The sequence below is a fragment of the Crocodylus siamensis genome, chromosome 2 (assembly GCF_052110815.1).
Source record: "Crocodylus siamensis isolate JL-2025a chromosome 2, ASM5211081v1, whole genome shotgun sequence".
NCBI classification, from domain to species: Eukaryota; Metazoa; Chordata; order Crocodylia; family Crocodylidae; genus Crocodylus; species Crocodylus siamensis.
The window spans coordinates 19685152-19711784 of NC_143396.1; the positions used below are offsets into that span (position 1 = coordinate 19685152).

At 42.7% G+C, this 26633-nt stretch overlaps 1 protein-coding gene across 19 annotated transcripts in view; it reads left to right on the plus strand.

The window, feature by feature from the left end:
• Window positions 1-4963: 4963 nt before the first annotated feature.
• Window positions 4964-26633, plus strand: part of ADD1 (adducin 1) — a 117673-nt gene continuing 96003 nt past the window's right edge. For 17 of the 19 annotated variants that reach the window (XM_090035448.1, XM_090035460.1, XM_090035455.1 and 14 more), the window contains exon 1: window positions 4964-5125. The gene's annotated coding sequence lies outside the window, so the exon portion shown is untranslated. Of the gene's footprint in view, window positions 5126-5293; window positions 5313-19176; window positions 19288-26633 lie in introns of those variants that run through there. The other 2 variants (XM_090035449.1, XM_090035451.1) reach the window with 2 other exon arrangements.

Below are 26633 nucleotides of genomic sequence, written 5' to 3' on the forward strand. Positions count from 1 at the left end.
TTCCTTTTCCATCAAGGTGTGATGGGCAAATGTGCAGAGGCGGATGCAACTCAGATCCAGAAATGCAGAGTAAGAACTTTCCATCTACGTTCATACTACAATATAAACCTATTTAGAACAAGTTTGGCAATACTATACAGCACACTTCATTAAGTTACAATTACCATTTAAAGTGCCTGGTCCACAGTAGGTCAATGTTTTTGATGATTTTTATTTGAAATCTCTGGGTTTCTATTGCAAATCATATAGGTGTAGGTGTTTGCTACACAATATTCATACTGTTAGGTGTGTACACTGCACCATACTTAAAAGGATCTTGCATCATACGGGTTGAAAATCACTAGCCTAGATGTTCATTGTGCTATACGTTTATCAGTGGTTTTCACCCACCTCTGAGCCTTAGATATCTAAAGTCCTGACCCAGATCATGCAGAAGTATTACCTGCAAGGAGAATATTCTCTTTGCAAATTTACAGCAAAGTGTGCAGGGGTGGCTCTTTCCATTTAAGTTCTGTGGAAAATCTGTCAGAGTTATTGTGGAAAACCTGTTAGTCTGGCATACCAGAGACCACCTTCAGAATTGCTGCCTAAAAGGCCAGCAGCAACCACAGCATGGAACTGTATTGCATCCACAAATGTCTAAGAGACTGATGGCCCCAGAGGGTGGAGGGCCTGGAGAGACTGGGAGAGAAAGATGGCAGTCTGGCCATGCAAACTGCCCAGGTCCCTTGGACACAAGGCACCATTCTGGTTTTTATTTTTGATAAACAGATCTAAAAAGTAACCTGAGAGAAGTGGTTCTCAACCAAGATATCAGGGCACCCGGGTGTGCCACCAGAACTATAAAGGATGGTGTGAGGAAATAAGTGAGGTGTTAGGAGACGAGCAGATAAATGCAGGCTCAAGCTTGTCTTTGCCTGTACAATCCTCCATCCCCACTGCCAGACCCCTCCAAGGAAGTGTGCATTGTAATCTTCAGGGATTCTGTTTTTTCCTGTTAAAAAAAAAAAATCCAAAATTATCTTTTTTTTAATCCCCAAATTCATGTTTTTCCATGATTTAAAAGAAAAGTGTGCTTTCGTGCTCGCTCTATCTCTCAGTTGAACACAATGTTTTATTGATATATTTACAATTTTAAAGCAATTTGGATGTCTACCAGTGCGTCAATTGTTATAATAATTAATTATGAACACTTCTATATTTTTGGCACTTCATTTTGTTTTGTTTATCATGGAAAATCAGAGCTTCCACCTTCACTCACTAAAACATGGGTCCAGCGCTGGCTGTCCCCCTATTGCTTTGTGATGCTGAGCAGTGCTGATATGCTGCTGCTTGCAGGCTGAAACTCTGCTAGTCTGCAAGGGGAGACCCAAGGTTTCCTGGTTTTTTTCCTTTAAAGGAGAAAGTCTGCATTTTGCCACAGTTTTTCATGGGAAATGAAAAACCCAGATTGCTGGTAATCTGTAAATTAGTTTATAAAATGGAGTGCTACTCAATTCACAAATGTTATGGAGGGGTGCCTTGTTCAAGCAGGTTGAGAAACAGTGCTCCAGAGTCTGACAAGATGAGTGAAAGAAGAGTGAGGTAGAAACTGTATGAAATGATCATACTGATTTCCTATCCATTGAAAAGGTGAACATCACTACTTTGGTCTACTTTGTGTATAAACTAAGGTGCAGGCTGGTTGGTACCTTTAAATAAACCCCAGCATGATGCAAGTGTCACTCCTTTACCAGCTCAACAGTACTGAAGTCCTTAGTTGGGGACACTGCTTTATTATTTTATAACACAGACATACTGCATTTTCTAGTACTATGAAGCATCTATAAAAGATATCGGAGGTGGCTGCAATTTATTGAGTATATGTCTGCTTGTTTGCTTGCTACTATATTTGCTTATATAATCACTGGGAGTCACATCTTCAGGAAAGGGGGTAATAGCTTCAGATTGTCTCATGCACTGAAACTTAAATGGAAAGGGCAGGTACCATTTCCTTCTGAAGTTCACTTGAGACCCTACCCAAAGCATGTGGTTGTCTAGATCTACCTGAGATACTTCCCAACCTTGTAACCAAATGAAGAAATTCAGAGTAGATAGAAAAACTCAGCTACTATGGAGAAGAAATAAGGGCTGTAGGGAAGCAGATTGGGCCTCAATTCACAGAAGTGGGGGTGTACCGGTAGCCTCAGGACCATATAAGCCAGGGACAGGTAATTATTTTGGGCAGAAGGCTGCTTACTGAGTTTTGGCAAGCCATTGAGGGCCACATGACAGGAAGCCCAGGGCAGATTAATATTAATTTTCTAAATTTTGTAGAGGCCCCACGAGCCAGATAGAATGGCCTTATGGGCTGCATCTTGCCCACCCCTGAATAAGCTCTTTGGTTAGACATGAATGTAGATTGTTTGTACTTAAAGCCCTTTTCCCTTCACTCACATGGCTGCTACTGCTCTTTTTTTTCATTTACTAGTCATACTTTGGTTATAGCTCCTGATGGTAAGTTTGAGGACACTGCCTGCCATCTTCCTAAGTGCTAACAGTTGGCACAGAGTGTAGTAAGGAACCCAGTGACAAGGGGGAATAGTAGAATTACCTCTCTCTGAGGTTTTAGGCCTCAGACCATCATCAGGGTGGGGTGAGTTTGAAGAGAAACTAAGAGGAAAGGTTAGAGATGCAGGTTACCTTGTGCCATGACAGTGTATTATATAATGTTATCACTACTGTGTCATGTTACAGTGTGTATCTGGTGCTCTTCCGATATGGGGAGGGAGGGGGGAAGGAGGCAACAAGAGGAATAAGTAATCTTTTTTGCTGTAAAACCTCTGGTCAGCCTGTGCATTGTCATCTGACTCGAGGGCTGTGTCCTAGGATTTTTGTTTCTTGCATTTATCTAAAAATAAGAAAAATAAAGGTAGAAGATGCTGAATGTATGGCTTGGTTGGGTATGGTGGGAGAAATTAATTGGGAGAAGGGATTTAAATGAGGAGGCTTGATGGGAGTCCTTTTCCTGAGCAGGGGAGTAGACAAAATGTAAGTTATGCTGCTGGCTGTTGGGTCTGGCATCTACACACAACTGCAAATTTGAGATAGGGAGAACAGTTTAAATAGCAAGCAGCTGTCTCCAGAGATAGCTTTTCCATTAGTGAAGGAGGCAGATATTGGTTTTTGACCTATTTCTGGCAATTGGAAAGGAAAAATATTCCATTATTTGGGACACTGGAAGTTGTTGCTTCTATGGCCTCCCTGCAATCTGTGATTTTCCACTCTGGTTTGAATGTGCATGACTGCAGCTGAAGGGAGGCTTCTCTGCTACTGCAATAAATCAGCACTTTAGAAAGCAACGTACTTCCCTCCTCAGCATGGAGCATTACTACAGCATAGGCATGCCAACACTGCTTAGAACTGGACAGGAGCATTGTAGGAGCAAGAAATATATAGATTTTAAAGCATAAAAGGCCTTTTCCAGCATTCCTTATTCAGGCAAAATACCTGCAAACTTAAATTGGTATCTCTGACTGAATAAGAAGTGGGGGAGCAGAGTTTTTATTGTCTTTCTCCTTTTACAGTTAAATAAGGTACCCAGGACCAAGAGGGGGAGTTGTTGACAAGTGGTGACATGAATGAAGGAAAGGTGGAAGACAGATGGCTGATCCTCTTGAGTGCTGAGCACCTGCTAACACAACCTGAAAGCAGCTAGAAGGAAGCTGTCTGATACCTAGAACTTCTGCTGAAGTGTTGAGCATTATTTGGATAACTGAAGTAATTTTGTTTTCTGTTGTAGGGTTGCAGCATCTACTCAATTCTCAGTTCTTGGTGGCTCCTTTTTTGCAACTAGGCAGACTTTCAGCCTAGGTTGTTTGCATTGTACAGACCTTGCAGCACATAGTCAAATCACTAAAAACTGCTGGTAAAAACTAAAACTATCTGTCTTCCACCTTAATTTATGACCACAGTTGGACAGGTGGCAGGGTTCCTCCGTGCATACCTACCCTTAGCAGCATCTTGCTCCAGGATGTGAAATGCTCCTTTTCAATGGCCATTGCTTTATAAGAATGTAGGAATTGCCACTGACTGGGTCAGACCATAGGTCCATCTTGCCCAGGCTTGCCCAAGCCTTTTAGCCTCAAATTTATGTTTCCGCAACCTTTCTTACCTGGCAGGGGATTGGTGATACCCTGACCAGGGAAAAGCTCTTGGGGGCATCTCTATGATTGCCTGCTAAGACATGGATATTAATTACCAACTACATATTGCAGAGTTCACCTGATGACAAATGAATATGATAAGTTATTACTGACTGAGGCTTTTAAGTCTGGGATAGGCAAGACGTCTCTGGTGGGTGTGCAGGAGAAACTGTGTAATGGTGGATTTAATGTTCATTATAATCATTGGCATTTTAGGGGTTCAAGTATAACACATATGCTGGTAGGGAGCTGGTCAATCTAGAATGGGGGATGCACCAAAGAAAAACCTTGGGAGCCTCTGGTCAAGACCCGGAGTCCCTTCCCAGCCCTGATTTTCTGTGATGATTTGGCATTTTAATTGGGAACCTAGACCTGACATTCAGTGCTCGGAAGGGCTGTCTATTATTATTTGCCCATTGAATTGGCGAGTCGAAATATGGGGATTTGGTACCAAATCGGCTTCGAATGCAGTTGGCAATACACGGGTCACGTGGGGAGATGCAGAAAGGGGCTGGGCTCGGCACGAGCGGGTGTTGATCCGAGGACGCAGGCGGACAAAGGACCAGGTCTGCTGCTCCCACCCCGAGGAAGCCGAGTCGAAGGCTACGGCCCCTGCCCAGGCTGCCCACGTTTCCCCACCCCAACAAGCCCAGCCTGCAACTGCGGGAGGCACTACGGGGTGAAGTCTCCCCCCTCCAGCCGGCCCCGCCCCTTCCGCCCGCAGCCAATACGCGCCCGCCGTAGTGGCGAGGCCTGCGCCCTCCAATGGGCGGCGCGCTTGTTGGGCTGCGGCCTGTGGAAGCCGCACCCTGCAGGGGAGGGCCGCCGCGGCGGGGCGGGGGCAGCGGTGGGGAGCGACGCGCACGGCCGGGGACACTGCAGCGGCCCTGCACCAGCACCAGCACCAGCGCCCGGGTTGCAGCCGCTTTCTCGCTGCCGCGGTGAGCGCTGCGCGGGCGGGTCTTCCCTCAGGCCGGCTCCGGGGGGCCGGGCGAGGGAGGGGGGCGGTTTCTAGAACAAGGTCGTCGTTGTGCCCTCGGCGGCGCTGAGGCGAGGAGGAGGGTGGGAAATCTGGGGGGCCGAGGGGGGACCGAGGCTGCGGCGGCAGGGGCGGCCTTGGGCGGCTCGGTGAGTAGTGGCGATGGAGCCGTCTGTTCCTGGGGATTGTTTTGTTTGCCGGCTTCAGGGGATTTCAGACCCAGCTTGGTCTCAAAGTACAAGTGTTTCTACGTGAGAGAAATGTTAGCGTCTTGGCATCCTCCTGTGGCTGAGGAAGGAAGGGCGCATGTGCCCCAAAGCTTGCAAATAAAGCATTTATTTATTTATTTGCAACTGTGTAGTCAGTCTCATAAAAGCTATTGCTGCTAGCACATTGACTGTTGCTCTGCGCTGCATTTGCAAGGTCCTCGCTTGTACAATTGGACCCACATTAAGATCATTTTGTCCATTGCAGTTATAGAAAACACTTATTGGGTTAATTTTGGGTTGGTTGAGCCCTGCCTTTTCCACTGTTGAATGGAGAAATGTCAAATGAAGGAAGATCTGAAAGGTACTTTTTAAACTAGTGATTTTCATCATTTGTTAAGGTTGACAAGGAGATGCTTGTTTTCCTCCCCTGATTTTTGTGCTTTTAGGACTAATTCCTCAGGTGCTCAGCACTAATAGTGATGGGTTTTTTTAAGGTGGAAATTTGCGTCCCCAGATTTTATATCTTTTTCATCATAAAGGTTCCCAAGTGCTTTATTGCTCTACATATAGAGATCTAGATACAAATTCCTCAGTTCATTGAAATGACTGTCTGGGGTAGCGGCTACTGGAGAGCAATTCAGAACATGTAATATGTGTACTGCTGCTTGAAATCACAAGAAGAATGTAGGTAGGCATAACGCGTTTATCCGCACAAGACTTCCTACATGAATTTGTGACTAGCATATTAAGTGTGCTGATGCTTCCATTAGAAGTATTCTTTTTTTTTTTTCCCCCAAGTTGGCCTAACAAGGGAAATGGCTTTGAGGTCTTCAGGGCAAAGGCTCAAGATTTATTTGTCTTACCTGGAACAAGCTGTGCCTGACAGAACAGCATATGAACAGTTTGAGAGTAATAATGGCAGAGATCGAGAGAGAAGAAAGCTGCCTACTGAATCAACATTGTTTCAACAGCAGCTGGATTTGATTAGGGATTTCTACTTCTGTCCTAATTATCTTACTGGGAGCATTGTCAGGGATCTTGCAGGACATTTTGCAGACACGCCTTGATGTGACAGTAGGATCTGTAATGGGAAATCATAATTCTGTGTGTTTAGGATTATATACAGATTCTGTTGCAGGATTGTGGTCTTGGTTCTTCAGTCAAGAACCAAGTGAATTTTAAGTGATGCTTTGCAAAGTAATAAGAGGAGAGAAAATTTGAACGTTTATGCAAGCAAACCTTTCGTACATATGAGATTTGAAAATACTGAATTGGACGAAAAATAGCTCAGCATATTGTTTGCAAGTGTGTACATGACACTTACGAAGTAATAAATTCTTAAAATCCTGAGAGAGTAAGCATTGCATCTTGTAATCATTGCTTTTTTTGAACCAGTGCTTTGTAAAAAGCTTGACATGGTTCTTTGGGTAGATGTGATATCTCTTTAGACAGACTAAATAGTTGGAAAAATTGCACTTTGCCAACCTTCCAAGCATAAACACCCTTCTTCAGGCATAAGGAGAGTCTGTTGGTGTTTGTGTGCACTCCTGGGTAGAACAGCGTATGTTTTTATGACTTAAGGCAGTAGTTTTCAATTTGTAGTCTGTGGATCCCTGAGGGTTTGTAAACTATGTCTAAGGAAGAATTACTGTGGTCAGTCAAAAATATGAACTCCCACACTTACAATTCAAAGTGGTTTGTACCTCCCAATTTTTTAGGGGTCCGCAAATGAAAAAAGGTTGAAAGCTGCTGGCTTATGGATTATAATAATTAAGAGTAACTGCGTATTGAGTTGCTTTTAAAGCATGGCCACCTGCTGTTTAGGTTTCAATTCTTCTTTGAGGGACTGAAGGATAAGATCTAGAATTAACAAAAACTAGTAGCTACTTGTCAGGGATAGTTTAATAGTTTCATAGTTTGTAGGGTCGGAAGGGACCTGAGCAGATCATCTAGTACTGCCATGGCAGGAAAGAATACTGGGGTCAAATGACCCCAGCAAGATGTTCATCTAAATGATGCTGTGCTTTACTGAGGTATCACTTTTTAATTTTACAATAAAGGAAAAAGGAGGCTGACTCAAGATCATTCAGTAAGGCAAAAGCAGTATTATAATGCTTGATTTCTTGCCTTCAGTTTCGAATTTATTTTATTATGCCATGCTACATGACAGTTATGGCCTATGTTTATAGAGCTGTAATGATAATTAGTGTTGTAATTAGCATTTCTCTTAGGAACTCTGAAGTGATCAGCATTTTATGCTTGGGTGAGGAGTTGACTGAAAGACTAAGTTGAAGTTCTGATTCTGTGGTATTAAAGATCTTGTCTGATATACACCTGATAGTTCCTTCAGTGTCAAAACTGTGTTAATTGAAATATGTATTTTCTAAAGTGCTGGCATTACCCAGATTATTTGGGTTTGCAATATCAGTGCATACAGTCCAAACAGGTTTTGCAGGGAAATAGGAAAAATATCAACTAGAGTCTCTTGCAGTGTGGTGAACATTTGCTTTCAAATATCCTGCCTTTTGATAGGATGTCAACCTGGTTATTTCTTGAAGAGAAGGTTATCTTTGAACTGGAAAGGCTCAATTTCTTTTTTTAAATAGCAAGGTTTCACTCTATTTTTCTAGTGGTTCTAGCCTAAGAAGAGCTAAGGCTGGGTGTGGATTCTAAGTCCTTGTATAGGACTTGTTAGGTTGTTGCATGTAACCAGGGGTGGGGAGGAAGGGATCCAGACAGTTTGATTTTATTTATTTATTTATTTTAAAGTTGTCTCTGCAAACACCCATAGATTGCTAGTAGAACTTGATGGAATGTTCTGGAAAACTTCAGAACTAGGGTCATCTTTTCAAGGGAAATGGAGTATATTAATAAACGTACTAGATACTCAAGTATATTAGTAAGCATAATGAATTTGTGGGAATTGAATCACTGATGTTGTTCGCTCACCAGTCAAACTGTGATTGGACCTATTTTTTAAGCTTGGCAGTCTAAGTTGGGTTAGTAATTGTATGAATCCTTTAAAATGAAATTAGGTGTCTTGGTAATTACTTCCTAACTCAGCCTTCAGGTATCAGTCAGGATTCCTGGAAACACTACCAAGAAGAGCTTTTTTCAGTTGAGCTGTGCAGTTGATGTCCTGAGTACTTGTTGCTACAAATTTTTGAAAGAAGCTACTGGAGAACTTCTTCCAAGAACTTTGGTATTGCTATGTATCAGGTGCCCAGCTGCTCATCTTGGGACAGCCAAAATGAAGTGCAACTGTTCCAAGTGAATTTTAATCATTGCCTGCCAGACAAGCTGAAGACATATACTTTTGAATCCTTGGTTTGTTGATAAATCGGTTCTGGACCTGCAACTGGCAACTTGAACTATATTCTGGGCAAACATTACTGAATGACGGTAGTAGCTTGCCTGGCAGGCTGCTAAATTCTTCCTCTTGGTTCTGCTCAGCTTGGCTCCTCCTCGGCTGGTCTGTGGAATGGGTTCTGCATGCGTTTTCATTTTTGGCCTCAGATCAGACGTGCTGGGGCATCAAAGGATTTTCAGTGTGGGTTGTGTTCACAGCTTGCTCCTGAGGGAACGACGTACTACTAAATAAAAGCAAAAACCTTCAAGTGTGGGTGCAAAACTGGGCTACTTTCTGTGGCCTAGTTTAAAATTCTAGCTTAAGCTGCTATTACCAGATTCTGTCTCTTAAACCACAGATTCGTAGATGCTAGGGTTGGAACGGACCTCAAAGGATCATTGAGTAGGACCCCTTGCCAGGTGCTTGTCCCGTCTCCTCTTGAAGACTCCCGAAGTAGGGGAGAGCACCGCCTCCCTTGGAAGCCCATTCCAGATTCTGGCAACCCTAACCGTGAAGACGTTCTTTCTGATGTCCAACCTAAACCTACTCTCCATCTGCTTGTGGCCATTGTTTCTAGTTATTACAAGGGGTGCTCTGGTAAACTCTGAGAAACCCATGTATTCTCTCATAATATAGCTTTTGCTTCAAAGTTTTTCAGTGTAGTTAGTGTACTGCCTTCTGTTTCTGCCACAGAGGTGGTTGTTTCAGTGCCATGGGGATATGATTTTTATTCAAACCATCTGCAAAGAACTTTGGGTATGAAGTATTAATTCAGTATTCTGTAGTTTCCTCTGTATACTTGAGCCAAAGGTTAAACTGAGAGAACATAAACAAACAGTAGTAATTGCAGTTGAGCAGTTACATTTTATAGAGTCCATGGTTCACTTCCTCTCGAGGAGCAGGCAGGGCTGAGCATAGTAAGGTTCTCTCCTAATCTTGAATGAATGCATGCATGCATATATTCAGTTTCCATACATTATTCTAGGCACTTGTCAGATGCAGTAAGCATTTGGTTTAAAACAGCCTGCATTAAACTAAAACCTCTGTCTTCCATAATGTTGCCAGCCTGACTTAAAGCCATGAGACCTTGGAATACTTGTAACAGTGTACATTTAATTTCTTTGCTTGGATGGAGGCAGGACACCCATTAAGAGTTCTTGTTCTTATATAACATATCACTTTTCTGTCAGAAGGTGGAACCTGATGATAGGCCAGATTTGGTTGTTTGATAACTTTAGCACTGTTGTACAAAGCTGCACCATTTTGAGACTTGATTTAAACCAGCTGGGAGGACAATATTCTAGGCATACTAAGTTAATACTTTAAAAATGTTCTTTCTTTTAACAAAGCTGTATACCACTAATTACCTTTATCCAATCAAAAATCTCTTTTGTTTACACTTTGAGTTTCCAAGGTATGTTTGCTTATAGGGGGTCAAGCATACCAGTGGCAAAGCTGCTTTCTATAGTAACAGATGAAGCGAATTCTTTTAATAGATGTTGGTCGCTCCTGTGGAATAACCAGTGAAAGTCTGAAATGTCACTGAAAAATGCATAAAAGGTGCAGTAGGTTCACATGTGAAATGTGCTCTGCATCCAATGCAACTCCCCTTGCAGCAAAATGAGACTGCATTTTTTTTTAACTACCGTCTGTGTCCTGAGGGATCCTGTCACTTTTATTAAATAAAATTCTAAAATGTTGTTGTTCCAGCTAGAACAATGATGTTCAACCTCTGGCCCACACTACCACGTTACCTGGCCCATGGGGCTCCCCATGGGTTTGGAAATATAGGGACAGGGGGACTGTGGCAGCATTAATTGTTGGAGCTTTCAGAGCCAGGCAATTAACACTGCCACTGCTCACCTGCTGTCAAATTGCTGTAGTGGTAGAGAGGCCTACAGGCCAGATGAGAGTCCTCCATACTGGATTGCACTTGTGGGCTGACCCTGTATACTAGCCCCACACTGGATCTGTCCCACTGTGCTGGAACATTACCTGAGCATCCTGAATTTAAAAGTCCTCTAACATTTTTTTTTTTTATTTTTTTTTTAAAGAAAAAAAGTTTTTGCTCCTTTGATGTTTATAATCATCTTCCAGCTGAGAAGGAATTTAATATATAAGGGAAGCATGAAATGGATCATGCAGAAACTGCTGTAAACTCATTGATTTTAAACTTAGGGAAAGTATTTTTCTGATTTCAGAGATAGTAGTCTTCAAGTTTATTTGTAATTTATAGTGAAACATTTTTTCAGGCATGAGTAATTTTTTTGAATTAATGGTGCTTCTTTTTATCATCTCCAAGTGCTGGCAGTTTCTGCACACAACTGCAGAAAAGTTACTGAGTTTGAAAAGAAAAAGGCACAACTTTCAACTAGGAACCTGCAGGACTACATGCTCCTTTTACCTATTTAAAAAAATATAATTTTACGTTGAAGAGTTATTTGATCAACATGCCTGATATCTTGCATTATGTTGATTTGCATACCTTCTCTACTCCTAACTTATTTGCTGCAAAGAATGCCCCTCCTTCCCTTCCTAGTTATATTACTGTTTGTTGGAGACTTTCCACACCAATCCTAGATCACCTAACATTTCACAGCAGTATTGTTTCCTTTGTAAGTGATCCAGTTATAAAGATTCATAGATGTTAGGGTTGGAAGGGACCTCAGTAGATCATGAAGTTTGACGTCCTGTCCGTCCGTCCTGTCCGTGTTTCCCATCCCCCCCCCAGGCAGGAAAGTATGCTGGATTCAGATGACCCCAGCCAGATATGTGTTTAACCTCCTCTTGAAGACCCCCAAGGGTAGGGGAGAGCACCACCTCCCTTGGGAGTCCTTCACAGTTCGAGTGGCCAAAATCTGGAATGAAGTTCTTCCTAATGTCCAGTCTAAACCTGCTCTCTGCTAGCTTATGATCATTATTTCTTGTAACCCCCAGGGGTACCTTGGTGAGTAGAGCCTCACCAATTCCCTTCTGTGCCCCCATGATGAATTTATAGGCAGCCACAAGGTCACCTCTCAACCTTCTCTTGTGGAGGCTGAAGAAGCCCAGGTGCCTTAGTTTCTCCCTGTAGGCCTTGGCCTGCAAGCCCTTAACCATACGAGTGGCCCTTCTCTGGACCCTCTCCGGGTTATCCACATCCCTCTTGAAGTGTGGCGCCCAAAACTGGACACAGTATTCCAACTGCGTTCTGTTCTGACTGGCGCCCAAAAGTATCACCTCCTTGGTTCTGTTTGTCATGCATCTGCTGATGCATGATAAAGTGCAGTTCGCTTTGCTGATGACTTCATCACACTGACTCGTGTTCATCTTGGAGTCCACAAGGACTCCAAGATCCCTTTCTGCTTCCCTGCTGCCGAGCAGGTCATTTCCTAGGCAGATGGTTAACCAGCTTACTGTTTTGTAAAACACTTATACAGGGTTGATTACTGAAGGTATACTCCTAAAATGAAATTGGTTGTGCAGCGTTTCCTAGTACACCATTAAATTATTGAAGGGCAGGAAGTAAGTAATTTAACAGTGAGCCTGAATGTAATTTTTAGGTCTTTCTTTCATACATGTGAAAGAAAACCTTCCCTCTGTTAGCTAACATGGTGATTAAGATGAGAAACTGTTTTACAGCCTATTAATGAATTCTCTTAAACTTTTCCCGAAGCAAATATGCATCTGTAAATATGTTGGACAGAAAGCTTTCTGGCAAGCATAGTATCAATACATGGCATAGTGACCAGATCTAGTGACTGTTTTACCATGGAAAAAAAATCTGAGATAAAATTTGCATAGCTTAAAGAAAAAGCATATGCAGTATGTCTTCCATTATCTTTGGAAAGCACTTGCTGAAAAGCTGTTCAGATAGTCAGGTTAATTTGGAAAAATGAATCTCCAGCATCTTGTGGCAAATTCTGTGAGGTAATGCAGGATACAAAACCATACCACATTTAACAGTAGAGCTATTCAATTCAATACAGTTTAGAATACTTACATACTACCAGCAGTTATAAGTTAATGTATTGAACTTAAGTGCTGTGATAGAGGGTTGTATTAAGTATGGAGATGGTTAGTCTTGTTAGCCTGAAAACGGGCAGAAGGTAGGACAAGACAGCATGTTAGAGCATAGTCACACATTTGCTTGCATCAGTTGCAAATCACTGGAATGTTGTGACTTTAAAGTTCATACATTTCAAGAACCCCTTGTGCCAGCTGGACTGCTGAAGCATCCCTGAGAGTTCCCTGCACCCTCTACCCACTGTAGCTGTCTGGCAGTGTGGACTGCTGCCTGGCTTTGACCTGCTGCATATCTGCCAGACCTGGATGGGGACTGCACAGCCAGTAGGCTGTGGCTGCAGAGTTGGCCTTTGTGTGGCACTACTGCCATGTGTCCCGTCCCCCCGCCCGGCCATCTGGGCAGCTATTGCCTGGAAGATGTTCCCAGTGTGGTGGCCTGTTTGAACTGTCACAGTGCATCTTCCTGGCCCCAACTGGCCAGCAGGTCAGCCACCTCCAGCTGGGAGTAAGGTGCTAGCTCTGAGCAGGCTCCTCTGCCTGGGTCCTGCCACTTGCCTCCCTAGGAGGAATTCTGGTGTTCCCTGTTTGAAAACTGACAGTTGTTGTGTTCTCAATACAAAAGTGTAGTGCGAACTATTCAAGTGTACTAATGCTAAGTGCTCTGAATTTTGCACATTGTAATTTATATTGTTTTGGGTCAAGATGATGAGTGACCATGACTTGCCTTTTCCTGCTCCAGATACAAAATGACTTCTTTTGCTTTAGTCTCCTAATTCTAATTGTTAAGGAGCAATATACATCAACCCTCATCAAGACAGAATCAAAGGATGAGGAAGTAGAAGGACTGTGGGTTAGGCTAAATGGGGGGCAAGGAGAAAAGGATTTGGTGGTAGGGGTCTGCTACAGACCCCCACATCAAGGGGAAGAAATAGATTTGGGGCTCCTGAGGCAACTCTCGGAGACCATAAAAGCTAAAGAGGCGGTGGTCATGGGGGACCTAAACTACCCGGACATCTGCTGGGAGACACAGACAGCAAAGTCCCACTGCTCACACAGGTTTCTAACCTGTGTACAGGACCTCCACCTGACGCAGGAGGTACATGGTCCCACTAGGGGGAATGCCTTACTGGATCTGGTATTGGCAACGGGGGATGACATAGTAGGGGACCTACAGATCGGCAGCCATCTGGGGGACAGTGATCACCTAAAAATACAATTCAACATAAGGCGTCGAGTGGGTAAGGTAACTAGTAGGGTGAACATGCTGGACTTTAGGAAAGCTGATTTCAGTGAACTCAGGCGATTAGTGAAGGACGCACTACAGAGTAGTAGTTTTGAAATGATGGGAGCCCAAGAAGGGTGGCTGTGCCTTAAGGAAACTATCCTTCGAACACAAAGCGCGACGATCCCCGTGAGAGGTAAAAGAGGGAAAGGGGCCAGGAGGCTTCCCTGGCTGACCAGAGAAATCCAGGGCAGACTAAGGGCCAAAAGGGGAGCACATAAAAAGTGGAAACAGGGAGAGATCACCAAAGAGGAATATACCTCTTCTGCTCGTGCTTGTAGGGAGGCAGTTAGACAGGCCAAAGCTACCATGGAGCTGAGGATGGCAACCCAAGTAAAAGACAATAAGAAATTGTTTTTTAGATATATAGGGAGTAAAAGGAAGGCCCAGGGAGGAATAGGACCTCTGCTAAATGGGCAGAAACAATTGGTGATGGACAGAGGGGACAAGGCTGAACTCCTCAACGAGTTCTTCGCCTCAGTGTTCCTAAGCGAGAGGCATGACAAGTCTCTCCCTGGGAGTGTAGGGAGGCAGCAGCAAGGCACCAGACTTCCATGCGTGGACCCTGAGGTGGTGCAGGGTCACTTGGAAGAACTGGATGCCTTTAAGTCGGCAGGCCCGGATGAGCTGCATCCGAGGGTACTGAAGGCACTGGCCGACATCGTTGCAGAGCCACTGGCGGAAATATTTGAACGCTTGTGGCGCACGGGTCAAGTCCCGGAGGACTGGAAAAGGGCCAATGTGATTCCCATTTTCAAGAAGGGGAGGAAGGAGGACGTGGGCAACTATAGGCCAGTTAGTCTCACCTCCATCCTTGGCAAAGTCTTTGAAAAAATTATCAAGGCTCACATTTGTGAGAGCCCGGCAGGGCAAGTTATGCTGAGGGGAAACCAGCATGGGGTCGTGGCAGGCAGATCGTGCCTGACCAATCTAGTCTCTTTTTATGACCAGGTTACAAAACGCCTCGATGCAGGAGGAGGGGTGGATGTCGTATACTTGGACTTCAGGAAGGCCTTTGATATGGTATCCCACCCCATACTGGTGAACAAGTTAAGGGGCTGTGACTTGGATGACTGCACAGTCCGGTGGGTGGAGAATTGGCTGGAGGGTCGCACCCAGAGAGTCGTGGTGGATGGGTCGGTTTTGACCTGGAGGGGTGTGGGCAGTGGGGTCCCGCAGGGCTCGGTCCTTGGACCGATACTCTTTAATGTCTTCATCAGCGACTTGGATGAGGGAGTGAAATGTACTCTGTCCAAGTTTGCAGATGACACTAAGCTATGGGGTGCAGTGGACACGCCGCAGGGCAGGGAGCAGCTGCAAGCAGACCTGGACAGGTTAGACAAGTGGGCAGAAAGCAACAGAATGCAGTTCAACAAGGAGAAATGCAAAGTGCTGCATCTAGGGAGGAAAAATGTCCAGCACACCTACAGCCTAGGAAATGACCTGCTGGGTGGCACGGAAGTGGAAAGGGATCTTGGAGTCCTAGTGGACTCCAAGATGAACATGAGTCGGCAGTGTGACGAAACCATCAGAAAAGCCAATGGCACTTTATCGTGCATCAGCAGATGCATGACAAATAGGTCCAAGGAGGTGATACTTCCCCTCTATCGGGCGCTGGTCAGACCGCAGCTGGAGTACTGTGTGCACTTCTGGGCGCCGCACTTCACGAAGGATGCGGATAATCTGGAGAGGGTCCAGAGAAGGGCCACTCGTATGGTTAAGGGCCTGCAGGCCAAGCCCTACGAGGAGAGACTAGAGAAACTGGACCTTTTCAGCCTCCGCAAGAGAAGGTTGAGGGGCGACCTGGTGGCTGCCTATAAGTTCATCAGGGGGGCGCAGAAGGGAATTGGTGAGTATTTATTCACCAAGGCCCCCCCGGGGGTTACAAGAAATAATGGCCACAAGCTAGAAGAGAGCAGATTTAGATTGGATATCAGGAGGAACTTCTTCACAGTTCAAGTGGCCAAGGTCTGGAACGGGCTCCCAAGGGAGGTGGTGCTCTCGCCTACCCTGGGGGTCTTCAAGCGAAGGCTAGATGTGTATCTAGCTGGGGTAATGTAGGCCCAGCACTCTTTCCTGCTTATGCAGGGGGTCGGACTCGATGATCTATTGAGGTCCCTTCCGACCCTAGCATCTATGAATCTATAATTCACCTTTCAAAGGTGGTAGGTAACATTAAAAACACAGAACAAAAACCTGTCATTATATACATCACAAAATCTTTAGTGCCTTAAATGTGAAATGAACTTTTAAAATGTAATAGCATAATGATCTCACAGTTTCTAGTTCCTGTTCTGTATCATCCTGTCCTGTACTGCTCTAACTTAGTTTACACTGGCTAGATGTTTACTGCTCTTCCTGCTAGCAGAAATGCATGCTGAACTTCTGATATTGCAGTAAAAGTAATGTTCTCAGTTTTATCATTTGTGTTATCTAACAGGATATTGTTTGCTGAACCCAAATATAGCTGGAACAAAATAAGCTTGCTAGGAAAAGGACTTCAGGCTGTACTGGATGAAGGACTTGGGAAGGATAATAACGGGGGGGGGGCCGGGAGAAACAACCAAGATATGTCTTAGAAATCACAGGGTATAGGGATAAACTGAGAATTGCCTAAAGTAAAGCTGAGTTGGATCTTGCATAGGAAATTAAAACAAATAGCAAAAGTTGCTTCCGTCATGGAAAAAAAAAGAAGAAAAATTAAGAAGCATTATGATGTGAAGATGAAGCAAAGATTAAAAATAACTAAGCTATAGCCTGAGGAAATAATTTATAGTCTGCCTCTGTTTTCAGTTTAGATAATTATTTTGAACCTGGGTTTAAGGTTTAGGGTGCCTAATGGAAATGAGTGTATATAACAGAAATTACAAGAAAGTTAGAAAAGTCTGTACTTGGTTTACTCAGTTCAGAAATACTAGCTAATTCCCATCCCTAATTTAAAGAAAAACTGGCACATGAAATCCAAGAACCAGTAGTGAGGATTTTTAGTAAATCTGTCGAGTCAGGAGTAGCACTGGAGATCAGCAAATATAGTATGCGTATTGGGAGGAGGATGTTACCAGGCAACTACAAACCCATTATTTTGATCTCGGTAGCATGCACAGCTGTAGAACATATTTTGAAGGAAGGAATAACTAAAATGCGTGGCAGTAAATGGGATAAATTGCAACGTGAATTTACCAAAGGAAGATCATTCCTAACTGACTGGTTAATGGAAATGGGCTGAAATTTAGTATTAAGTGAAAGATCTTATACAATCAATGTTTTTTTTTTACTTGTCTCTACATTGGGAGCCCCTTAATTGAGAAGATAGAGGAGAACAAAGATATGGATGTATTAATCCATCACAAAATGACAAGCATCCCAATGTACAAAATCTTGGTGAGATTTCTCATGGAATATTGTGTGCAATTCTAGGCACCCATATTTAGATTAACTCAAACTGTACCGGTTTCTAAAAAAAATTGCTTAGGATTAGTGGGGATTTGATAACTTTGTCTTACTGGAGGAGAGGCTGAGAGAGGAGAGTTGATTGCTTTCTGTTAAGTCCATCGGGGTGTAATGCCCTGAAGGGGGGAAAAATGCTTTTCTCTTTTGTGTTAGAGGGGCAACGCTAGCATAAGATCAAGAAGGTATGAGCTGGCCAGGAATACATTTTGGTCCATAAATTAAAATGGTTCTAATAGAGGAGTGAATTTCTGGAACGGCTTTCAAATAGGAATAGTGAAAACAAGCAACCAATTAGTTTTAATATGGAGTTTTTTCAATTTAGGAAATGCGGATGCAAGTGCATGCCATAGAGGCCTAGGCTTAATGACTAAGGATGTCCCTTCCAGGCCTGTGATTCCCATTTCATTGCTCTTAAGTGGTACGTTAACTCGGCCAGATAAAGCGTACCTAGTTATTTCTACACAGGGTTGTCTATTCAAGAAAACACATTAAAAAACAAGAAAAACATTGTTTTTTAAGCATTTAAATGAGTAGATAGCATATTTTAGAAAGATATGACATTTATGGCACTTTGGCTACATAAAGTAATAAAGTACTGTATTTTTTCATATATGACCTCCTGCCAAATAAGCCACGCACCTTATTTTGGAAGGCAGAATGTAGAAAAAAGACTTTTTTTTTTTTTAAGAGTCCTGGCATAGACCTGGCTCTTCCATGGGAAGATTGCATTGCAGCTACCTTCTCTCCTCCAGCAAGCTGAAAGCAGCTATGAAAAGATGAATACTGAGCTGCCCCACCTGCTTGCTTGCTGAGAAAGAAGCTGGCAGCCATTTTGCAACAGTGTCTTTATGCTGTGACTCTTCCAATGCTTCTATTCCAGCAAAGATCAGCTTCCCCCACTTAAGATGTGTCACAACTTTGGGGGCTGCTGTTCAGGGGCAAAAGATGCATGTGGGGAAAGTATGCAAATAAATAGGGCATATCCCTGCCAGATGACGGGCAGTGATGCCAGCCTCCATCTCCTCCTCATAATGTTTTTAAACAAACGCCATCATGCTTTTCCCTGTACTTCCCTCCTGCTTTAAGAAGCTGGCACGGCATATGGTCCATAACTATAAACACCATTTTATTGGTGACAGTTGGAGTGGAGTGGAGTGGTGGCAAGGCCACTGGAGCTGGCCTCATCTCCCCCCCCCTTCCTCCTTACAAGTGATGATGGCGGTGGGGGGGAGCGGGGTTGGAACTCCGCAGGTGGTAATGGGTTTTCCAGAATGCTTTGACTACGAAGTTTCTGCAGGTAATTTCGTTGTTTGTGTCATGTCACCTCTCCTCCCGCCCCCCCCCCCCCCCCCCCCTTCCCCAAACATGCTTGGTGGCGAACCTCGAAGTGGACCAGAAGTACTTCTGGTCTACTTCTGGGTCAGCTGGGGAGTATGCTGGGGGCCCCCTTGCACCCCTGTCTCTGAGGGGAGGGGAGGTGTGGTGGGCCCCCCAGCATGCTTCCCAGTGGACCTGGAAGTGGACTAGAAGTCCTTCTGGTCCACTTCTGGGTCTGCTGCTGAGCGCACTGGGGAGTCCCCTGAACTCCTGTGGAATGCTCCATCCGCCCCAGCATCGCAGCATTCAGGAGCTGCCTGGTACCTTGAGGTATGTAGAAAAAACATTTAAAGCTGTGTCTATGTCCGAACCTCCAAATCTTTCTGAATCTCTCTGGATAGATTCGGAGGGTTCCAGTCTGCTGATTTGATTCGAATTCTCTTCCGATTCGGGCCAAGCTGAATTGGGGACCAAAGCCTCACACAGTCCTAGCAGCCAGGTGTAAAACAAAGGTAATATACCCAATTTTTCTGGCACACATCTATAGTCTTTTCTGTTTCCTAATGTAAAATATGGATAACCTGGTGGACACATGTCGTTCCCTGCAGCTGTGAACTAAATTAAAATTAGTTTTGAAACTGATGTAATTAGCATCATATGCTTTGGGGTATTTATCTCAGTGGTATATGACTGTGACGACAAGAAATATTTAGAACATAGCAATTTAGCATCATTACAAAAGTAACCATCCTAAGCTCTGTCTGTTGGCTGTTTTTTTACATGTGCACAAGCAGACAAGCATGCTGCACAGGGAAAACTTGTAATTAATTTAAGGGCCAACCTTCATGGAGAGAGGTATGATGGAAAGTGCACTGTGAGCTCCTATCTAGAGATTGCTTCTGCCTTGGGGAAGGATAGGTTTTTTGGGATCATGACTGCGTCTGTATTCTTTAAAGTGAAGGAGCATGTGTCACATTCTCCCCTCTCTAGTAGGGGATGAGTTTTGCTGGTTGATGTTGCCCCTTGTATCCTAGCCTATTTGTCATGACTTCTGGAAAATCAAATTCTATTAAATGCTTTTAAGTTCCATTTTTTTTTTTAATCTCTCCTCCACGTTAAACCTTTAACCAGATTTGTAAAAGCAACCTGTGGGTTGTGTGCTGTTGAAGTGACTTGGCACATACCAGATGCTGCTGAAGGACAGATGGATGTGACTGCAGAGAAGATCTGTTGTGGGCAACTGCAAGCTAAGCCACGGTGTCTTTTCCTGTTCTTGTGTATTTCTTTTGATTTGCCAAGATCAACTGTCTAATTCTTAGGCACTTGTACAAGTGTTATATCAAGGGTTAACATTCTTGTGCACATACTATGACTTTGAGTGGTAAATACTATCAGAACACACATTTAATAATACTTGAAGACTCGATAGGCTCTTTAGAACAAATTCCTTTTAGTCAGCCTGCCCAATTTCTTAACATGTTTCACTTGGAAAAGATCTTAAAAGTCAACAATTCCAGGCTTTGCTTAAAGGAAGTAAGTTAAAAGTTAAAGAGCCCCTTGTCTATCTGTACTTCATGGGTAGTGCTGGATTGTTTCAAGGGCACTTCCTGCAGCTGTAGCCTGTACTGTAGTTTTTAATCAATGTAATCAGTATCATGTGATTCTAGGATTCATCAATATGGTTGTGATGGCAAGAAATGCATGAAGTATAGTAATTTTAATATTTTTGTAAATAACAAGTCTTGAACTAGCATCCCCCTTTTTCAGCAAGCCTGGATTAGTTAACAGTCAAGGCACATTACAAAAACTCACAGGTGGTATAGTATATTGTTGTTCCCTTATCTGACAAGCAACACTAGACAGTTTTATCATGTGAGTTCTAATATTGTAGCTGTTGGTGGTGTAGATGTGAACAGTTTAGAAACTAATTTAGGGCCCATGTGTCATGACAGGTTCACAGCACCATAGAAGTGACAGCTAAACCAAATAATCTTGATGTAGTTAAAATAGACAGCATTTACCATAACCCCTTTTTTTTGAGAATGGTTATCTCCAAGGCAAGCAGCTGGAATTTGAACTTGGAATTGTCTGGCTCTTGTATTGAACAGTTGAGCCATCCAAGCAGTATGCGTGTCTTCAGGGCCTCATTCTGTGCTTCCAAGTCCTAGTTCCCTCATTCTTTACTACACGCTGGCTTGTGGCAAATTCTATGGAGGAGACTATATTTTAACCTCTGAATGTATTGTAATTTGCTCTTATCACTTTTACTCTTAGTATTGTGACAACAAAAGTGTGTTAAGGATAAACAAAACATTGAAAGCAAAGTTTTAACTATATATCATGTCTTGCGTAGGAGAAGTTGGACACTGAAACCTTACAGAAGAAAACTAACATTGGGTTATTTAATCTTGTAACGCAATTGATTTTTGAAATGTGTATGTTAATTGATCAGCCACTGCAAAAATTTGATACAAAAGTCTCCTTTCCTTTCTAGTTTTTACAAGTCAGCAGCACAAGTTGTTGAGCCAATGCAAGTGTTGGTGTTGTCATCTTTGACTATTGTATGCTGGTAACCAGAGGCGGAGCATTGATGCATTTCTTTTGAACATTAAAGTATTTTAATGTATCTTGCTATCTCATTTCTGCAGCTTCTATTAGCCTGGAACTGCCCTGATGTAGCAGGAGCTACGCTGAGTTAAGATTTTTATTAACTGCGATGCTTTACTTTAAAATACATTTTACTGTGTCAAGTTAAACCGCTCAGGAGGCAAAACAGGAAGCAGTAAAAAAGGTGTATCACTCTTACCTGTATATTGTGTTTTTTACATCTGTTTGGAACATTGCTAATAGGATTAGGTTTGATCCTTGTTTACTAGCCAGCTAACTGATGATGTGTTTGTGCTAGAGATTTATGTGGGTTTTTAAAATTAATGATTTCGGAATTAGATCATTCTGTATTGGTGAAATAGCTCATAACAAGTGAAATGTTTTGACTTGGATCCTTCTAAATATTAGATTATATGAAGTATTAGATAGTAAGGAATCATAGAAAATGAGGGTTAGAAGGGGCCTCAGGAGGTCATCTAGTTTAAAAGAAAAAACAAAAAAAAACCCTGCTCAAAGCAGGACCTTTGGCAAACTAGATCATCCCAGCTAAGGCTGTCTAGCCAGGTGTTATCTGCATCCTTGGAGGTTTTTTTCCACCACCTCTTTGGGTAACCAGTTCCAGTGCTTTACTACCCTCTTAATGAGACAGTTTTCCCTAATATCTAACCTAAACTTCCCTTGCTGCAACTTGAGAATATTTTTGTATTTTGTTTAATTCTGCTTATTTGTTTGGCTTTGTTCTATTTATGAGTGTGGAAGGATCCCACCTGGTCTTTAAGACTAGTCTTAAATTTCTAAACAAGAATGAACACATTTCTTTTTGGGTGTGCAAAACCTTCCTCCCGCTGCCCTCCACTGTAATTAACTCAGGTTGCATGTATTGGGGAGACTCTAGATGGCCATAGGACAGTTAAAGAGAATGAGCTAGTGATTCTCTCAACTCAGGTGATTAAGTTTGCTATTTAGAAAGACTCCAGTGGGATAGCCCAGCTTTTAAAATTAATTGATGATCTAGTTGCAATAAAACATCCTATATGTTACAAGATTTTCCCATCATTTTGGGGTGAGAGATTAAAAAAATGGAACTTAAAAGCATTTAATAGAACTTGATTTTCCAGAAGTCATGACAAATAGGCTAGGATACAAGGGGCAACATCAACCAGCAAAACTCATCCCCTACTAGAGAGGGGAGAATGTGACACATGCTCCTTCACTTTAAAGAATACAGACACAGTCATGATCCCAAAAAACCTATCCTTCCCCAAGGCAGAAGCAATCTCTAGATAGGAGCTCACAGTGCACTTTCCATCATACCTCTCTCCATGAAGGTTGGCCCTTAAATTAATTACAAGTTTTCCCTGTGCAGCATGCTTGTCTGCTTGTGCACATGTAAAAAAAACAGCCAACAGACAGAGCTTAGGATGGTTACTTTTGTAATGATGCTAAATTGCTATGTTCTAAATATTTCTTGTCGTTGCAGTCATACACCACTGAGATAAATACCCCAAAGCATATGATGCTAATTACATCAGTTTCAAAACTAATTCTAGTACATGCCAAAGCTGCAGGGAATGACACGTGTGTCAACCAGGTTATCAGGTTTAAGGTTAAACAGGTCATGAAAAGAGGACAGTCTGTTTATCCCAGCTTCTCATGATCAAGAGCGTATGGTGTTGGAGAGATTTCTCTTTCTTAAAACACATTATTTGCTACTTTACAGCTTTCTTATACTTAGTCCAGCCTGTTCAAAGCATTCTTTTAATTGTGTAACTCAAGAGAGTCCCAACCCATAACTGACAGGAAAAATCCTGTTATTTAAACAGTTTCAATTTAAATGAATTACCTTTTTCAGTGACAAGGGGTTATCTAGTTTGGAACATCTCAAGAAACTGATTAACAACCAGGAAAAACATAAGGTTTTAAGGAGTAACTAGACACCTAGGAGCTATCTTGAAATTATTATGAATATAGAAGATAAACTGGAAGGGATACTGCTTTATTTCTTCTCAGATGGCCTAGCTATGCTTGCACTGTGAAGTCGGCATTAGTGTTTTGTATTTTACCTGTTGTGAATAAGCCTCAGCTTAGCACAACTTTCAGATCTTACTGTAGTCTTCTACTGGTGCCTTGATTTGGTCTGTTTTCTAAAATGGGAAATCCCAAGGGCACATGGAACATACTTAAGGGGATTACTTGGAGTGTTCATAAACTTTGTGTGGAGGACTTCCACCAGTCATTCTGGGAAAAGTATGACCTCATTTGTGGTCAGGGCTCCAATGGGCTGGACATTGTGATGAACCCTTAACCATTGTTCAGATGTCATCCATACCCCCTCTGACTTTGGTCTCTTTCCTCAGTATTCTCTGACCCGGTAGCTGAGTTTTAGTTTATTAAGTTTAAATAGGCCTCCCATACTGGGACCCAGGAATGTATGGCCCAACATGCCAATTAAACTTTTCTTCTGCTTAGTTCTGATTAGGTTGGGAGGGGGGAGAAAAAGTCCTTTGTAAGTTCAGCAATCTGGGTGCCAGGGTTCCCTCAAGAACACAGAGCAGACGGGTAATGTAGTCAAATTGTAGTATATGGATCCAATGTCAACAAAAACCCAACTTGCTTCCGTGTTTCAGATATTCTTTAATGGGAAGCTTATGGCTTAATTTTGCTTCTACTATTGGTTCTAGCAAAATTTCTGTTTGCTTTCTGCTAGGATATCATCCTGTATTATGCTGAGTGTCTCTAGAAGATACTAAATGTACTGTCTTTCTCCAGTGAAGCTGAGGGAATTTTGAAGGGGATGCTCAGCCTTCAAGCATTAAAGAGGAGAATAATCCCTACAAATCAGTGGGGTCCATTTCAGCAGAGGATTAATTTAGTGGATCTCTTCTGTGCTTTTTTAATTGGATTATAAAAATAATCAAAATTTACGTTGTATGTAAGTTGCTATTTTTTAGGATAGTTTATTAAGAAGATGGATGAGGTTTTTTGGTGTTTATTTTATTTTACTTGCGTGTAACATTTTCATGTGACTAGAGGCCTTATACTTGAAATAAACAAGAATATAAAATTTCCTGGTAGTCCTGGAAGATATATTTACATAAGTCATCAAAAGGAAGCAGATTTCTTTTTACTTCAGATAACGAGTTGTGTTTTTTTTTTTTTTTAATACTGATTCTGTAAGTGCTGCATTACTGTTTCCCCAAGGATTCTAGAGGAGCAAATTAAAGCAACGTTTTTGCTCTGAAACAATTGTAGTAGTTTCATAAAATACTTAAGTCAGACTCTTAACGATAGCTGGCATTTGGATCATGAATGATGCATTCCCTCCCCCACCCCCATAGGCTGCTGGGGCATGGTGACTGCCCACAGGCAGGGGTGTGGGAGCAGGGAGCCCCTGCAGGTGCCTGTGGTGGTGTTGGGGGGAGGGATGGGGAAGGGAGTGGCAAGTGCTCTGGTGGTTGGTGACTACCCACAGCTGCTGTTGGCAGCGAGTGGGGGGAGGGGTGGTGAGCAGTGACCACCCGCAGGCACCACCAGCAGTATTGGTGGTTCTTCTGTCAGGGGATGTATTGCCAAACTCAGGGGGGTCCACATGCACCCCTTACACATTGCCAATGATTTGCATAACAATTTCAAGCAGAGGAAATCCAAGCACTTTAATGAATATTGAGTCACAAAATATTGGGAAAACATAAGCGATTATTTTTGCAAGGTGTTCAATACTGGAGCAAGGCGCATTAAAGGTGGAGAAGGATGGTCTAGTGGCTGGGCACTAGTTTAGGAATTAGAAACCCTGATGGGTTCACTGCTGAGCTGTTTACTTCTGTGATTTTATGCAAGTACCCTACCCACTCCTACATCTCAGTGCGCCATTTGTAACAATGACAGCATCTTTATTTTATCTCAGGGGTGTTGTGAAGACAGTATTTTTGAAGTCCTTAGATTCTTCGGGGGGGGAGAACACCTTAAACGAGGTATTTTGTTTCAGTCATGTGTCTTTCCTAAAATTAGAATTGCCAGATATCTCATACAGTCTACAGTCTGGCTGGATCTTGCACAATGGGGTGACCCTGTGCATGTGTCTTGCAGACCTTGGCATAGCTATGGTGCAACTCCTGCATCATAGAAACAAAGAAACAACCCCTCTCTACTTCTCCATCTGCTGTTTTCCACGTTGGACTCATAGTGAAGTCTCAGTCTGGAGGAGGAAGCAGCAGCAAGCAGAGGCAATTGGTGGGCATAAAAAGGGTGTATGTTGTTTACTAGCTGTAGGCAAAAGGTAGTGCCTTAAATGTCTTTGAGCCAGTTAGTCTTTAGCAACCACTAGTTTAGCAAATGCAGATGCTGTTAGCATCTGACAAAGTAGGCTGTTGCCTCTGAAAGCTATTAGCTGTAGGTAATATTCCAGACACTATTTGAGGACCTGGGAACCTTTCAAACACTGACAATATACATTCACACTGGATCCTCACAGTACCCCCAGCTGACAAGTTTATTTGTAGCTCTGTATCCTAGCCTCCCACTGTTTAGGGGAGGAAGTGAGAAAGAAGAGTGACAGTCAGTTATCCATGAGGAAGATCACACTTGGAGTTCCATACGGTTTAACTGCTATTGTCAGGAGTAATGTAGTATAGCTTGCTTGTACTTTAAAAAAGCTTTGAGCAAGTTACAAGAGGCTATTTAGGAAAATGTGATGAGACAGTAGGTTATGGGCAGGAAACTATCAAAAATTAGCAGTAAGAGCTCTAAGGTTCTTGCAGCAGTAATAGATTATCAATCATTTGGAAAATAATAGAGGGTGAAGAGCAGGTGAAGTGTGAAAATGGCATTGTTAATTTTTGGTTACTGTTGCAATGGGAGAAGAGGACCTAACCAGACTCAGGATGGAATCTAGCACATTGTGGTGAGAAATATGGGGAAATGCACAGTGAAAGGTATAGTTTTAATTAATCCCGTACATTGCTGGTTCTAAACTTTCTGAATTACTCAGAAAAGATCTATGTGCCCTTGTGGTCAGCTCAGTGAAATCATTTAATTCTCAACATTGTTCACAAATGTGTAAAGTTAGATGTTTAAAGAATGGGTGGTATTCACAGTAGAGTTGTTTGTTTGTTTGTTTTGTTTGTTTGTCTGTTTGTTTTTAAATGTCATTATGAATAGATTCTACATACTAGTTTAAAAATGCATTCAGGCCCAGCATGAGGAAAGGAGAGATTAGGACTTCTGAGGTAGTTTCATAGTAGCTAGAGTCGGA